The 15,414-nt window shown below is 42.5% G+C and overlaps 1 long non-coding RNA gene across 1 annotated transcript in view; it reads left to right on the top strand.

The window, feature by feature from the left end:
* The window catches only part of LOC141576775 (uncharacterized), a 28,396-nt gene extending 15,625 nt beyond the window's left edge, over positions 1-12,771 (top strand). The window contains exon 3 of the long non-coding RNA XR_012505193.1: positions 12,628-12,771. This is a non-coding gene — a long non-coding RNA (uncharacterized LOC141576775). The remainder of the gene's footprint in view (positions 1-12,627) is intronic.
* Positions 12,772-15,414: the final 2,643 nt, after the last annotated feature.

Raw genomic sequence — 15,414 nt, 5'->3', positions numbered from 1 at the left:
CATAGTGACTGTAACCTCAGCACTTTGTGAAGTTCAGAATCAGAGTGGTGGGAGACTCAGGAAAGGCTTAAGGTGGCAAGGGTAAAGTGAAAGGATGCAGGCTGTGAGACTGAAACATCTCGGTCCCAGCCAGCAAGGCACCGGCGTTCAGGATGGTCTGTGTGGAGAGCAGAGTTCTCACAAAGAAAGAAGAGGTGGGATGGGAGGGAGAACAGTTAGGTTTTTACTGGGGAAGGAAAAAGTGGGCTGAACATTTCCTGGTTGGACAAGAGGACTGTGACATGATGTTCTTGTATTTTGGAGAGAAGGGTTTTGTGGGGACAGGCCTAGGGAGAACGCTCTGTGGCTGGGGAGTCAGCACAACAGAGAACCACAGAGAACCGGGCCGATGCCAGGGCTGCTTCTGTCCCTTAGCTGGGGCCTAAGAACTCCCTTCACAACCCAGTCCTGTTGATACAAGAAAACAGATGTGGGGCATGAGAAGGGCTGTGTCCCACGCATTAATTGAGCCCCTGGGATTTGTCCCTCCAGATGTTGGTCTTTGGCTTCGTGTAAGAAATGATTCAAGAGCAAACAACTGTTGAGTAAAGGTAGATTTACTCAGAGAGGTACATTGAAAAGCAAGAGAATCGCCACGAGGTGTGGGGGTTGGTTGCTCAGATTAAAAGTAGGTACACACTCCACAGAGTGTGGGCTTTCTCCGAAGAGGGAGAGAGAGGGTTGACCGCGAGGCGGCGCTGTGTTGCTTGTTTTCTTGGGCTTGGTGGTTTCATATGCTAATAAGTAGAAGGACCAGCCTAAGGGTAAGGGGCTGGGATTCCCAGGGAGTTGGCCATTTCCCACCCTTTGACCTTTTGTGGCTAGCCTTGGGATTGCCATGGTGCCTGGGGGCGTGTTATTCACCATGTTACTATTACAATGGGTGTATAATGAAGCTCAAGCTCTGCTAGAAGTTAAAACTCTTCATCCTGAGCCTCAAGGCCTATTGGAGGTTGAATCCTTCACCATTTTGATGTTAATTGCTGTGGCCTTCCTTGAATGGCTGTGCTCTGCCCCCTTCCATCCTGTCTCACTGTGATGACACAGAGAGAGCAAAGGCAGGGCCCTGCCTGTGCTCCTGCATTTAACAGGGGGAGGGGTGGGGTGGGCTGAGGATGACTCTGAGTGGTGAGAAGTTTGTTTCAGATTTTTGCACGTGGGATATGGGGACCTTCCAGCAGCCACCGCGGATTTATCTCTCGGGCATTATCGCTTGTGTCACTCATCTTTTTCTATTTTTCTTAAAATATTTAATCTAAATTTAATATCAGGTTTTTTTAGGAAAGAAATTTCTCTTTTTATTTTCTTTGGATCTCTTTTGGGGGGGGTAGGTAATTAGGTATATTTATCTGTTAGTGGATGCCCTGGGGCTTGAATCCGGCACCCCGTGCACGCTAAGAACACGCTGAGCTCTCCCGCCCGCCCCATCATCTTTTTCTTTTTGCTTTAATGTTACAGAAACCACAGGCCAGCCAAGAAACAAGCACCACTCGGAGGGTTGGAGTACTCAGATTTATTATGCCGGCAGGCACAGAGGGGCTTCTGCTCCGAAGCTCTGAGCACCTCCAAGATGTGCACATGAGGTTTTATAGGTTTAATTACAAGTATGGGGCTATTAGCTAATAAGGCTTAAACAACAAAAAGCAAGGAATCAGTACACTGGAGCTTATCAATTTGGAACAGATCACGTTACTGACACTTGTTGAGATTGGATTTACGAGTTAGCTTGTTAGCCCAGTAAACTAACACTAAACTTCAGATTTAGCCCGGCAGAACTTAGATCACTAAAGCGACACTTATCACACTTAGATTTATGACTTAGCTCGTTAGCCCAGCTGAGCTTTTCCTTCACATCAGCTGCCAAGAATCTTACAGCTGAATTTCTAGTAGGACTTTAACACTTACCCTGGCTTAATGGCATCCATTTTTATGACTTTACCTCCCCCTGGTTTCATTTAATTATTGAATCTCCATTTTCTCTTCACTCTCACTTTGTCTATTTGTTGTTATGGTTTTTAAGTTGTGTTTAAAAAAATTGTTTAATTTCTCTTTTAGCAGGAGGCTGAAAGTAAATAAATATGTAAACAAACATCACACTTTAATGCTTTTATACATTCTAAGCTGTTTAGTATTTACTTAAAAACCAAATTGCCTACTAAAGAGATAACATTTTTAAATAATTTTTTAATTTTTTTATAAAGGTATAGCTGATTTACAATATGATATAAGTTTCTGGTGTACAATAGATGCACAATTTTTAATGTTATGCTCCATTTATAGTTATTGTAAAACATTGGCTATATTCCCTGTGTTGTAAGTTACATCTCTGTAGCGTGTTTATGTTACATGGAGCAGTTTGTATAAGAAAATTGGTTATCGCAGAGTCTGGGGCATGGCTGTGTCTGAGCCAGGGTCACCGTCACCCTGCCTGTCAGAGCCCAGGCTCTCACACCTCTCTGCAGGGGAGCGAGTGGAGGCAGCCCTCATCAGCGCTGGCACCACCCTCTGAGTGGCAGTGAAAGCAGTGACTGTCTGTGGACGTGCAAAGTGTTGTTCCAGGAGCTTTACTTGCACTTCTGCCTTTAATAATTAAAGCCCTCCTTTAAAGAATCCTTTTATGTTTTTAATGAATAATACATTTTATTTTGATATTGATAGACTTCAAACCTCCGGAAAATTTACAGGAGTAGTACAGTAAACGCTTAGATACAGTTCATCTAAAAGGGCACTATTTGTCCTTTTGTGTCTGGCTTATTTTAGCATAAAGTTTCAAGGTTCATCCATATTGTAGCCTGAATCAGTACTTTATTCTTTTGGTTTGATAATATCCTTTTTCTTTTTTTTCTTATTGGTCTATTTAAAAGTATTTTGATTGAAGTCTAGTCAGTTTATAATGTTGTGTCAGTTTCTTGGGTACAGCACAACAATTCAGTTATATAGGTACATACCTGTATTCATTTTCATATTCTTTTTAAACATGTTACTATAAGATATTAAATATATTCTCCTGTGCTATACAGAATAAACTTGCTGTTTATTCTATACATAGTCAGTATCTGCAAATCTTGAAATCCCAAATTATTCCTTCCCACACCCTCTCCCCTCTGGTAACCATAGTTTGGTTTCTATGTCTCTGTGTCTGTTTCGGTTCTGTATATAACTTTATCTTTTTGTTTCTTTCTTTTTTGTTTTTTGGTTTTTGGTTTTTTTTAGATTCCACATGTGAGCGATCTCATATGATATTTTTCTTTCTCTTTCTGGCTTACTTCACTTAGAATGACATTCTCCAGGTCCATTTATGTTGCTGCAAATGGCATTATTTTATTATATTTTTATGGGTGAATAGTAGTCTATTTTACAATTATACTAAAACCTCTTTATCCATTCATCTGTCAGTGGACATTTAGGTTGTTTCCATGTCTTGCTATTGTAAATAGTGCTGCTGTGAACATTGGGGTGTAGGTGTCTTTTTGAATTAGGGTTCCTTCTGGATATGTGCCTAGGAGTGGGATTGCTGGGTCATATGGGAGGTCAATTTTTTGTCTTTTGAGGAACCTCTAAACTGTTTTCCACAATGGCTCCATCAAACTGCATTCCCACCACAGTGTAGGAGGGTTCCCTATTCTCCACAGCCTCTCCAGCATTTATTGTTTGTGAACTTCTGAATGGTGGCTATTCTCACTGGTGAGAGGTGATACTTGATTGCAGTTTTGATTTGCATTTCTCTGATAATGATATTGAGCACATTTTCATGTGCCTATTGGCCAATTGTATGTCTTCATTGGAGAAATGTTTCTTTAGGACTTCTGCCCATATTTGGATTGAATTGTTTGTTTTTCTTTCTTATTATGTGTAAATCTGTTTACATATTCTGCGAATTAAGCCCTTGTCAGTCTCATTTATTGCAAATATTTTCTCCCATTCCATAAGTTTTCTTTTTGTTTTGCTTACTGTTTCCTTTGCTGTGAAAAAGCTTGTAAGTTTAATTATTTCCCACTTGTATATTTTTGCTTGTATTTCTATTGCTTGATTAGACTGCTCTAGGAGAACATTGCTGAGATGTATGCCAGATGTTTTGCCTATGTTTTCTTCTAAGGGTTTTATACTATCTGGTCGACATGTTTAAGTCTTTAAGCCATTTTGAATTTATTTTTGTGTATGCTGTGAGGGAGTAGTCTAACTTCATTGATGTACATGCAGCTGTCCAGTTTTCCCTACACCATTTGCTGAAGAGGCTGTCTTTACTCCATTGTATGTTCTCACCTCCTTTGTCAAAGATTCAATGACCAAAAGTTTGTGGGAATAATCTTGGTAATTTTGTTTATCCGTTCATTGATGGATGGATATTGTTTGTAACCTTTGGCTACTCTGAATGATACTGCCTTGAATGTTGATGTGCAAGTTTTTGTGAGAATATATTTTCATTCTGTTGGCTGTACAGTTGGCCCGCCATATCTGTAGTTTCCACTTCATGGATCCAGATGGCTGTAAAGGGACTCGAACTTCCTTGGATTATGTTATCCAGGGTGGGGGTTTCCTGAACCAACCCCCGAGGATACTGAGGGATAAATCTCTATGTAGGAGTGGAATTGCTGAACCATATAAGGCTAACCTTTTGAGGAAACACCATAATTCTCCAAAGAAGCTACACCATTGTCCCTTTCCACTGGCTGCATATGAGGTTTCTCTGCCTCCTGAACGACACTTATTATTGTCCATGTTTTGATTATAACCATCCTTGTGGGTGTAAAAAGCGATCTCATTTTCGTTTTGATTTGGCTAGTGATGATGAGCATCTTTTCATATGCTTATTGGCCATTTCTATATCTATTTAAATCCTTGGCAAATTTAAAAATTGGGTCTATTTTCTTGTATTGATCAGTTGTAAGCATTTGTTATATATCCTGGATACAACTCTCTTATTAGATACATGCTTTGCAAAATTTTTCTCCTATTCTGCAGATTGTCCTTTCACTTTAGATTTTTAAACATTAAAAAAAAATTCTTTATAGGGGAGGTAATTAGATGTATTGATTTATTTTATTTTTTTTGCTAAGCACGCACTCAATCACTTGAGATACCCCCTACCACTGTCATTTCACTTTCTTGATGATGTCCTTTGTAAGAAAAAGGTTTAATTTAGATGAAGTCCAGTTTATCTGCTTTTTTCTTCTATCACTTGTGCTTTTGGTATTGTATCTAGGAAACCAAAGCCTATCCTAGGACCACAAAGATTTATACTGTGTCTTCTTTTAAAAAGTTTATACATTTAGTTTTTACGTTTCTGTCTGTGATCCATTTTGAATTAAATTTATTTGTTATATAAAATATGGGGGTCCAGATTCCAGATTCATTCCTTTCCCTGCAGATACCCAGGTGTCACTGCACCATTTGTTGAATAGACTATACTTTCAATGAAGTGTTGTTGGCACCCTTGTGGAAAACTGAATGTAAATGTAAGTTTTTTCCCCCTGGGTTTTTTTAGTGTCTCGTAGATTTATTAATACAAAATATGCCAGTACCATACTGACTTGAGTACTATAGATTTTAGTACCCTTTAAAGTGAGTCCTCAATCTTTGCTCTACTTTTTCAAGATTGTTTTGGCTGTCCTGGGCCCCTTGCACTTCCATATGAATTTTGGGATCAGTTTTTCAATTTTTGAAAAGAAGTCCGCTGGAATTTTGATAGGGATTCCACAGAATTTGTAGATCACTTTGGGGAGTCTTAACATTTTTAACAATATTGTCTCCCATTCCATGAACATGAGATGTCTTCCATATATGTAGATCTTGTAAATTTTATTTCGGAGATACTTGAAAATATTCAATGTACAAATCTTGTAAATTTTTGTTAAATGTATCTCTCATTTAATTTTTAATGCTGTTGGAAATGGAAAGGCTGAGCTTCTTAAGGGTGGGACTATATATCAATTTATTTCTAGGATTCCCACACAGCAAATACTCTAGGTTTATATTTGCTACATAAATCTATCCACAACTCTTCTGACCCCCATGTTATAAGAAACCAAGACTCAAGTTAAGCTACCTGAACACCTATCTGGAAGTGAGAAATGAGACCCTTGGTTGAGGCTTTGTGCAGTTGATACTGAGAGCTTATTCAGGATGGCTTTATCTTAATTTCTTTTAAACATACCTTTTGGTGTATTTAGTAAGATACATTAAGAACATGGCCTTTTGATGTGCAGAGGAGCTAAGACTATAATTTTCAAATAATTTCGAGTGAGAGTGTTGTTCTTTAAACCTAATTTGCATCAGTCTTTGAAGATTTATGTTTCAGGAGCTTTGACTAAAGAACACCTGTCTTTATTCAATAACTACAACTAAATGCTCAAGCAACATGTAAGAGATTGAGCAAACTGCCCCCGTCCCGTAGTGCTGGTTGGCTGCAGCTGTAACTGGAGTCAGCACTTACCTCTCCCAGTACACTTGTGCTGATCTGCTCAAAGTGGTTCGTCCAACAGTTTGTCAGTCTGTTGGAGAAAGCCATAAAACATTGATTTAAGGTTGCTGGAATGCAATATATTCTTATTAATATTAAGTAAGCACATACTGAGTGCTTACTGTATGTTGGGAATTGTCCCTCAGCCTCACATGAATATTATTTCTCTTAAAACATCACATATTTCCTTGTTATTCACACTTTACAGATAAGGAGTCTGAGGATTAGGTCTTCTCTCTTTTGGGGGGAGCTCATTATCACTGATGGGAAGTTGTAAGGAAAAAGATATTGATTCATACTGAGAAAATATTTTTCTGAGAGTCAGCAATGAAGAGGGTGACCACTGAAGAGGGTGATCATTGTTCGATTGAGATGAGCCCCGGGTTGTACAGAGTCAGCATCCCTGTCCTGGACACGGCACGTGTAGGGCTGCGTGGTGTGTGAGGCGGTGAGGCCGCAAAGGGAATGCGGATGCCGGGCCGTTGGGCTGTGCTCAGGCCGGTGGGACTTTCTCCTAAGGGCAGTGGACCGTCATTGACAGATTTTAAGTAGGGGAGTGGGGTGCTCTCGTAGATCACTTTTGTCTTGTAGAATGCTTAGAAACACTTAGAAGTCTCGGCAGGAGGTGATGTGATGAGTCAGAGTAGGGTGGCTGCGAGGTGTAGCAGTATTCAGTTTTCAAGTGGTTTTCAGTCCCAGGTTTGTGGCTCAGTAGCCGTGTCACTTTGGATAACGCACTCAAGGAAGTGAAACAATTTATCTAATCAATTAAAGCAGTGATGTACCGACTTCCCAAGACTGCTGTGGAGATCCAGTGAGATTACGTGTGTGCAGTGTGCAGCGTGGTCCCCAACACAGTGTCAGTGCTGAGTGAGTGCCATTGAGTACCTGGTAGGACAGGTTTGGGTGGTGGGACTCCATGACTGAGGAAATCTGGGCCCTGAACGAGGGGTCCAGTCACATCTGTGAGTGATGGGTCTGAGCTGGGATAGGGAGGGAGACCTTGTCCCCCGACCAGGGGCCCTGGGCAAGACTGCTATTGGAGGAGAACCGTGAAGTCAGCTCTTTGCAGGTGGAGTTTGAGGTGCCCTTGAGACATCTAAGTGCAATGTCACGAGCTCAAAGAGGAGGTCTGGGCCCGGGCTGTGCATTTTCCTATAATCTCAATCCCTGAGGATGCTGAGGTTTCATCACTGAACGTGAAGACATACTTTACAGGACAAGTGAATAGTAGTATCATCTCTGTCATCAAAGCTCACGTCTCTTTATTCATCACTCACTTTGTTAATTGGGTACTTACAGAGCTCACTTTACCGCCCTCACTTGGGTTCAGGCTCAACAGTAAAGAGCTGGTGAGCCTCCCTCTTTTCCAGAAGAAGACACATTTAGCTGGTAGCCTTCTGTACCTCACCAGACTTAGAATTTTAGTTTGTTGTATTTATTCTATTTTCTGTTGGCCATCTCCTGACAGGAGAGACGTTTTACCTCATGATCTTGTTTCAATTAGCTGTTACTGAGAATTGCTGATCTGATAAATAGTGTATGTATTATATTAATTTTGTACAGTATTTATCATTTTTCTGTCTTTGTCCTTTAATTTTTTATGCCCCTTCAATGTTCTATCCTATTTGGGGCGTTATTTTTTTTAATTAAAAAATGTATGTTAGCAGTTAAGAAAACAAAAACAAAGAAAAATGCACATGATATCTAAATTTAGAAAATATCTAGTGTGTTTTCTGTCTCGGCAATGGAGTGTTCTAGAATCTCGTGAAAACCTTCATTACACAAGTTCCTTGAAATGCTGATTAAGAAATAAAACCTTCCTTCCTCATCTTTCAAGCAATGCAGCTAATTGTCAAGAAAGTGAGGGGAAATCCTCAGAAGCCAAGACAAAGCAGAAAGCAGGGATTCTGCGAGATAAGCGAGCCTTAGAAGCCCTAGGGTGCCTGTTGGCTCCTGAACTGAGTTTTAGTTGCCCTGACAGGAGGGCAGGAGGTAAGCCCGATTCCTCTCACACTGGGAGTTAGATGGCTGATCATATGTAAGACCAAGCCCATCCCGAGAAGCCTGGTTTACTAAAGGTTGAACTAGGAAAAAAAATCCTCAAGGCAAGAAAGTAAGGAATGTCAATATTTTTGGAAGAGGGGAAAAATAACAAATCCAAAGTAAGGATTAGTTTAAAGCTGTTCTGGCATGAGAGTGACCACAAACTCCTGGCAGAGAAGCACAGCTACTCCTGGAATGAGAAGTTGTGTTTTGAATGGATCAGTGAACAGCCATTCTGAAAAAGGCCTCCAGAGTATTGTGGATCAAGATACTGGACCGCAAACACCTCTCTTCCAAGGGTCATTTAAATAACCAGAAATGTTTTAAAGGAAAGAAGCCACAATCATATATCTATTTATTGACATTACTATATGCTAGGAATTCAGAGGTAACTATGTGAAGGAAACTTAGCATAGAAGCTGTGGATGTGCCTGCACGCGGGACATTTCACAGAAGTGGCCGGACTTGTCTTCAAACAGAAATTCCTGCCAAGGAACTCTGCCCGTTCCCAGGGGAAACATTGCTTGCAGACAAGAATGTTTATTAGTTCCTCACAAAGAACAGGCCTGGGAACAGGAGAGTCTGAATGTAATTAAGATAAGGAAGCCTTAGATGTAGTGCACATGCGTCAACCTAAAAAATGTTTAATCTCTGTGCTTGGTAAGAGTTACTCCTTTGTGTAGATGGTATAAAAAATAAAGGAACCCGAATCTCGGGAGACATTTTGCACCACAGCAGCTCTGTGATTCATTTCGTCGGCAACAACTATGGAGTTGTCTCCTATTTTATGGACCTTACTTTCTCTTTGGGGATACAAACTGACATAGTCGGGGAGCTTGGTAGAGGGAGGTGTTAGTCTGTTGCAATTAGCCAGGAGAGGAGATTAAGAAAGCAGTGAAGGGTGGGTGAACTTTTTAGCTGAGGACAGACAGCCTTGTTCAGTTGACTTTTAATTGCAGGCTCAATGAGTAGTCACTGGAGGGAATAGATCTTACGGAGGATGGAATTAGCTCAGGCCTCTTTAGAATGGACAAGCGAACCTGGAGAAAGACAGTCAAATCTGTGCAGACATTGAAGTTCACTTGAACATGCTGTATCCCTGAGCCAAAGATCGGAAAAGTAGAAAGCACTTCTTGAGGACAGAGGAGTGGTTTTTAAGTTTCTCCAAGAATGAATCCCAGGGAACCGGGATGGCCAGTTGTCAAACTGTGACTTTGCAATTTGGACGGTGTATCCACCAAGGATATTGGCATTTTATGGGTTTCCATTTCTCGTTAATACATTTCAGGTGATGAGGACGTGGACAAACGTGTTTGACACCTTTTCGAGGTGACTTTGTGTTCCTGCCTAGAAGCGCGGTCACAGCTGCGGCTCCGTCAAACATCTTGCCGCCCATCCCGCTCCCCGGCTCCGTGATCACTGCAGAGTCGTCCCTTGTTAACCTGTCCATCTCCCCTGTGACATCATAACCCATGAAAAGACCGGAGCGTATTAACTTGGCTTTCTTAAAGTCAAAGGAACAGATCTACTATGGAGTCAGATTTGTTCTTTCCTATTTCAGTAGTGCCATGGAGAAGGAAGTTTGGGCAGCTTTTTGTAGGGTCCTGGAGGATTTCTCTCTCAGCGTCTGGGTGCCTCTATTGAAAACCCTTCATAGCTGTCTGGCGTGCTGTAAAACCACTCCATCTGTTTTGCCCTGAAGATGTGTTCAGTTTATAACTCATCTCTACTCCTTGGAAAACAATTCAATAAAAACTCAGTTGGTTTTCCACCAGCCATGGGCAGGGGTGAGGGATAGCATGTTGCTATTTTATAAAATAATAATAATAAGAAGAATAAGAATAAGAATAAGAATAAGAATAATAAATAAATAAAATCAATAATAATATTCTTAATAAAATCAATAATACTATTATTAATAATAATAAAATTAATAATAATAAAAGAAGTTTTAAAACAGCACTGGGCACATAGGAGAGAGTCAATAAATGCTTCCTGGCTGAAATCAAATTGATGGCTCAGTGATTCCATGGCTGCTGTATTTGCTGAGCTTGTTACTCCTTTGCTCCATTACACTTTTTTTAAACTGAAAAAGAAATACATGCATATGGTTAAAAACAATTCAAACAGCACAAAAATACACAAGTGAAAGAAGTTTTCCCTCATCCCCTGTTCTTCCAGCCCTCCCTGGAGATGCCACTGTTTACTATCCTTTGTGTGCTTTTCCAGATATGCTATGCACATTCCCACCTATGTATGTAAATTCCTTTAAAGTTTTAGTTATTTTTAACTTAAAGGGATTTAAATCCTCAAGTGGCTTCTGCCTCGGTAATAGAAAAAAACAAACCTGACTCCATATTAGATCTGTTCCTTTGATTTAACCCTTTGCTCTGTCTCCTAGGCTTCATCTTGCTTGTAAAACAATGTTGCCTAGAGCCTGAAATATACAGAAGAGCCTATTCTGAAGGCTCTGACCTTTAAGGATATTTAACACTTTTTCATTCATAAAAAGATAACAAATTACAGAATAGAAAATAACGTTTGTTTTGTTGGAGGTTTACAGAGATTTGACCCAGGCAGATAGCTGCAAGAACAAAGGATTCTAACAACAAGGAATTCCTACACCAGGAAGATTGCAACAACCAAGCACGTAGGAAAGGAGCCTGAATTCTGACTTGGGGAGATGGTTTTTCAGGACATTTGTTTGCCATCTAGCTCTACAGAAACTTGCTTTTCCATGCCCCAGCAGCGGGTCTCCCAACTTATTGGCCTGTCCTTCACTGAGGAGAATGAATTTGGACTCGGTAAAACTCCTATCTACCTAGCAAGCTGGGCACTGGAATTGAGGACAGCTCTCCCACACCCAGGAACCTACTGTGAGCCCTTGATGGTTCCACTTGGGTTAGGTGTGTTTTACCCAGGAGGGATGGGACTATGCACCAACACTCAGGCAGTCTGCTCTGTCTGGGGCTCTGATCTTGTACCTCCCGCTCCCTGCAAGGCCAACACCTGGGACAGTGGAGCTAAGGCAGAGATCGTGCCTGCCTTTTTCCAAGCCTGTAAAAGGGGAATATGTACACTTCCCAAGGTAGTTCTGAGAGACAACACCTGCTGGTGCTTGGTTCCCAGAGCAACAGGAAACCCAGCTCCACGTGGGGACAACAGGCGTGATCCCCGTAGGGGTTCAGCAGAGGCATCGCCTGGAGGGCTGGACCAGGGAGGTAAAACTTGAGCTGCGGGCCTTGAAGGGTTACAGAATGGTACAGAGGCAAGTCTGCCGCCTCCTTCGGGGTGCCCCAGAAGTAAAGCTTTTTCTCTACATCTCCGCTACTCCCCTCCCCTCTCCAGATCCCTACCTACACTCTGCTCCTCCTGTCCATTTGTCTCCCTCCACTTTTCCCCTCCTCTCCTCCTCCCCCCTTCTTCTCCCTCCCTCGATGCCCCAGCCTCTATCACAGAACCAAGAGAGGATCTCTGGCCCTCCTGCGCATGCGCAGTCGGTGCCAGCTGGACCGGGGGTTGGAAGCCCCAGCTCCGAGCTGGGAATCGGCCCCAAATTCTTCTCAGCTTTGTCGACCGGTAGGCCTTTAGCTCCTGCCCGGGGCCGGGGCCTCTGGCTGTGGAAATGCAAGGTGGGGGCTCACCGGAAAGGGGTCAAGCGTCTGCGGGAGGGCGGTCCTCGCGTCAAAGCCCGCGAGGGCGTGAGTCAGCCTGTGTTCAGCTGAATTTCTCGGGCCAGACCCCTCTGCCCGTGCCACCTACACCGGCGCCCTGGTCACAGCTGTCGAGGGCCAGGTGTGCACCTGCTGCCTCTCGCCCCAGCCGGGCTCCCCTCAGTCCGCGGCTGGCGACACCTTCCCCTATCCCGCCCACGAGTCCTCTCCTCCCGGGCTTCCTCTACTTGGCCGCAGGCTCGTCCCTGCCCCTGGGAGGGCTGTGTCCCGGGTGGGCGGGTTCTGTGGACCCGATCGGGGGCTGGCGGATGGGGCTGGGTTTGGCCTCAGAGCGGGGCTGCAGCCCGCGACCCCACCCCCGCTTTCCCTGCCCTGCGACCCCGGGGCTGCCCTCCTCTCCCTTTCCAGCTCCCTGAGGACCAGCTCAGCGGCATGCGCGCTGCTTCCCGGGCTTAGAGCCTCAAGCTGTAAAGCCCAGTTTCTCCTGATGGAGTCTGGAAAAGTGAGCGCCAGTGCTGAGGGAGTTTCCGTCTCCCCCCTCAGTGTTTCTGCCCCAGGTAAGTACCTTGAACACTTTCAGGTGTTATGATGGCGGTGCTTGTTGATGTCACGTGTTTTTATAGTGCCAGGGATTACAGTGTTGAAAGCAAGGCTTGGTTCAGTTAAAAATGAGCTGAAGGCATGAGGCTGTGACATGCTCCTTCCTTCCCTCTCCCAGGGTGAAACGTGTGACCGTCGATTTTAAAAACATAGTTACAGTCCCTAACTAGCCCAGCCCAGCTAGTGTGTTAACAGGAACAGCACCACCAGAGGCGTTGGAGACCCAGGGACATTGCAGTCCTAAAAAGCTCCTGGCACAGTTTAGTTTGTTTTGGTTTTTTGTTTTTCTTAAATTGTGGGGTAGACTAGTTGTATAGAGGGAAAAATATTTGTCAAGGAATATTTTTTCATATAACAGCTTTATTGTGATATTGTTCACACACCATGAATTCCACCCATTTAAATGGTACAATTCAGCAGCTTTTAGCATATTCACAGTGGTGCAACCATTATTATTCCAGAACGTTTTCATCACTTCAGAAAGACCAGTGGAAATGAATGACCTATCTACCCCTCCCAGTGGTGGTTCTAAAGAAGTTTCTTGGCTGTTCCTGACCATAAATTAACTTGTTACATTCCATGAAAAGTCTGGTAGGAATTCTAATCAGAATTGCATTGAATCTGTCTATCAAAACAGGAAGAATAATTGTCTTTATGGCATAAACTTCTTCTACCCTTGAATATATCTGGGACCCTATCTTTTCATCTCTCCAGAGCCTGGCCCATGGGAAGTCCTCACTAATTGTTGGGCTTGTGAATGATGAGATCTATACATCATTAGTTGTCACTGTAGCTTTTCACAGAAAAGAAAAGTAACCTCAGTGTAGCCAAGTGACTGTCTGATGGTCAGAAAGAGTGACAGCCAGTGCTGGAGTGATCCAGTGGACTTGGTGTTTGTAACCAAAATTCTCCACCACCTACGGCTAACGGGATAAGAGTGTTCTTTTATTTTATCTTAATGGCGTTGATTTTATTTGTACTTATTTTTTAAAATTATTTTTAATGAAGTGTAGTCAATTTACAATGTTAGTTTCAGGTGTACAGCAGAGATTCAGTTATAAACATATGCATATGTATATAAATATGTTTTAGATTGTTTTTAGCACAATTCATTACAAGAAATTGAATATAGTTCCCTGTGCTATATAGTAGGTCCTTGTCATTTATTTTATATTTATTAATGTGTATCTGTTAATCCCCCTTTTCCTGCCTGCTAACCACAGTTTGCTTTCTAAGTCCATGAGTCCATTTCTAGCAGCATCATTTTTCCTAGTAACATACGCTGGTTGACTGCTTTCAGCTTCAGGAATTCCATCTTATCTGTGGGCACTTTTCTTCTGGTGGGGCTTTATGTGGTTTGCACACGTAATAGAGATTTATACTTGGGAGAACTCCAGGCCTCGTGTAGTCCCTGGAACAGAGTGCCCACTGAGTTGATGCTTGAACTGGGGAAGAAAGCAGAGTAAATGTTGGAATTTGCACTATGGTTGAGAATTCCAGGTTTCTATAACCTGTTTAGCCCACCTTAATATTGGCTGCACCCATACTGGGTAATTTGGTGGAATTTCATGGTATGGTGGTGTAGAGACAGGGCCTTGTATGCTTCTTCTCTTTCCTTTTTCTAACACTCATTCTCCTGGGCCTCCCAGATCCTCCCCCAGCAGTGCCCAGGGCTGGCATGATGCTGCGCTGAAGCAATATTTGTTAATAAGGCCCTTTCCTCATCTCTTCTGAACTTCTGTTTCTTTCTCTGCACAATGAGGGCTTAGACTAGATAAGTGCTTTTCAGTTTCTTTTAAAGCCATGTTTCCTTTGAGAAACAGAAAATGCAAATCTCTCCTCCCATCCCAACCCTTTAGATTTTGATATGTCCTCCATGGAGTGACATAGCTCTTTGTGGAAAATTGAAGTTATTGTGATTCCAGATGGCACAGAAAATACTCTTCAGAAATTTATTGCAGGGAGAGGGCAGGAAAGGGGCAGCATGTCACAATTTCTAGTGTGAGCCCTGGAACAGGGGCTTGGGTTTAAATACGGTGTCTGACGTGGCCTCTCTCTAATCTTGTACAATATGATAAACTTCTCTACCTCAGTTTCTTAATGTGTCAAGTTGGGGTGATAATATTTTAAGGCTTTTGTGAAACATTATACACATAAGCCATCTGTGTCTCAGTAGAAACAAGACCTGCTAGGGAGTCAGGGATTTCTTTAAAAAAAAATCTTGTCCATAGCACTCTGTCGGTGTGTATTTTGAATTACCTGGAGGGTGAGGGTTGAGTCTAAAGTCCATCGTGGGACAGGTGGCCCATAGTTCTCTGTGCCCCCAGATTGCCACCTCCTCCCCAGTCCTCTTCCTCTGTCCAAGATGAAGTTCCCTAGTAGATTTACACAGAGGTCTTGTGGAAATGGCTTTTCATTTTATTGTTTCAACAAGGAGGGCTGCCATCATGATCTCTGTGGTCAGGTTTTGGTGACCTGAAGGCTATGCAATTGGGGGTTTCTATTAAATAAAAAAAAATATTACAAATAGAAAATTAGAACAAGGGTGTTGACAGGGGCTCTTGTAAGTGGGGACCATTAGCTTTGTTAGCTTCA

This window comes from Camelus bactrianus, unplaced genomic scaffold (genome assembly GCF_048773025.1).
Source record: "Camelus bactrianus isolate YW-2024 breed Bactrian camel unplaced genomic scaffold, ASM4877302v1 HiC_scaffold_33, whole genome shotgun sequence".
Lineage (NCBI taxonomy): Eukaryota > Metazoa > Chordata > Mammalia > Artiodactyla > Camelidae > Camelus > Camelus bactrianus.
The sequence above is the reverse complement of the archived record's forward strand: the minus strand, read 5'-3'. Positions and strand labels throughout refer to the sequence as shown.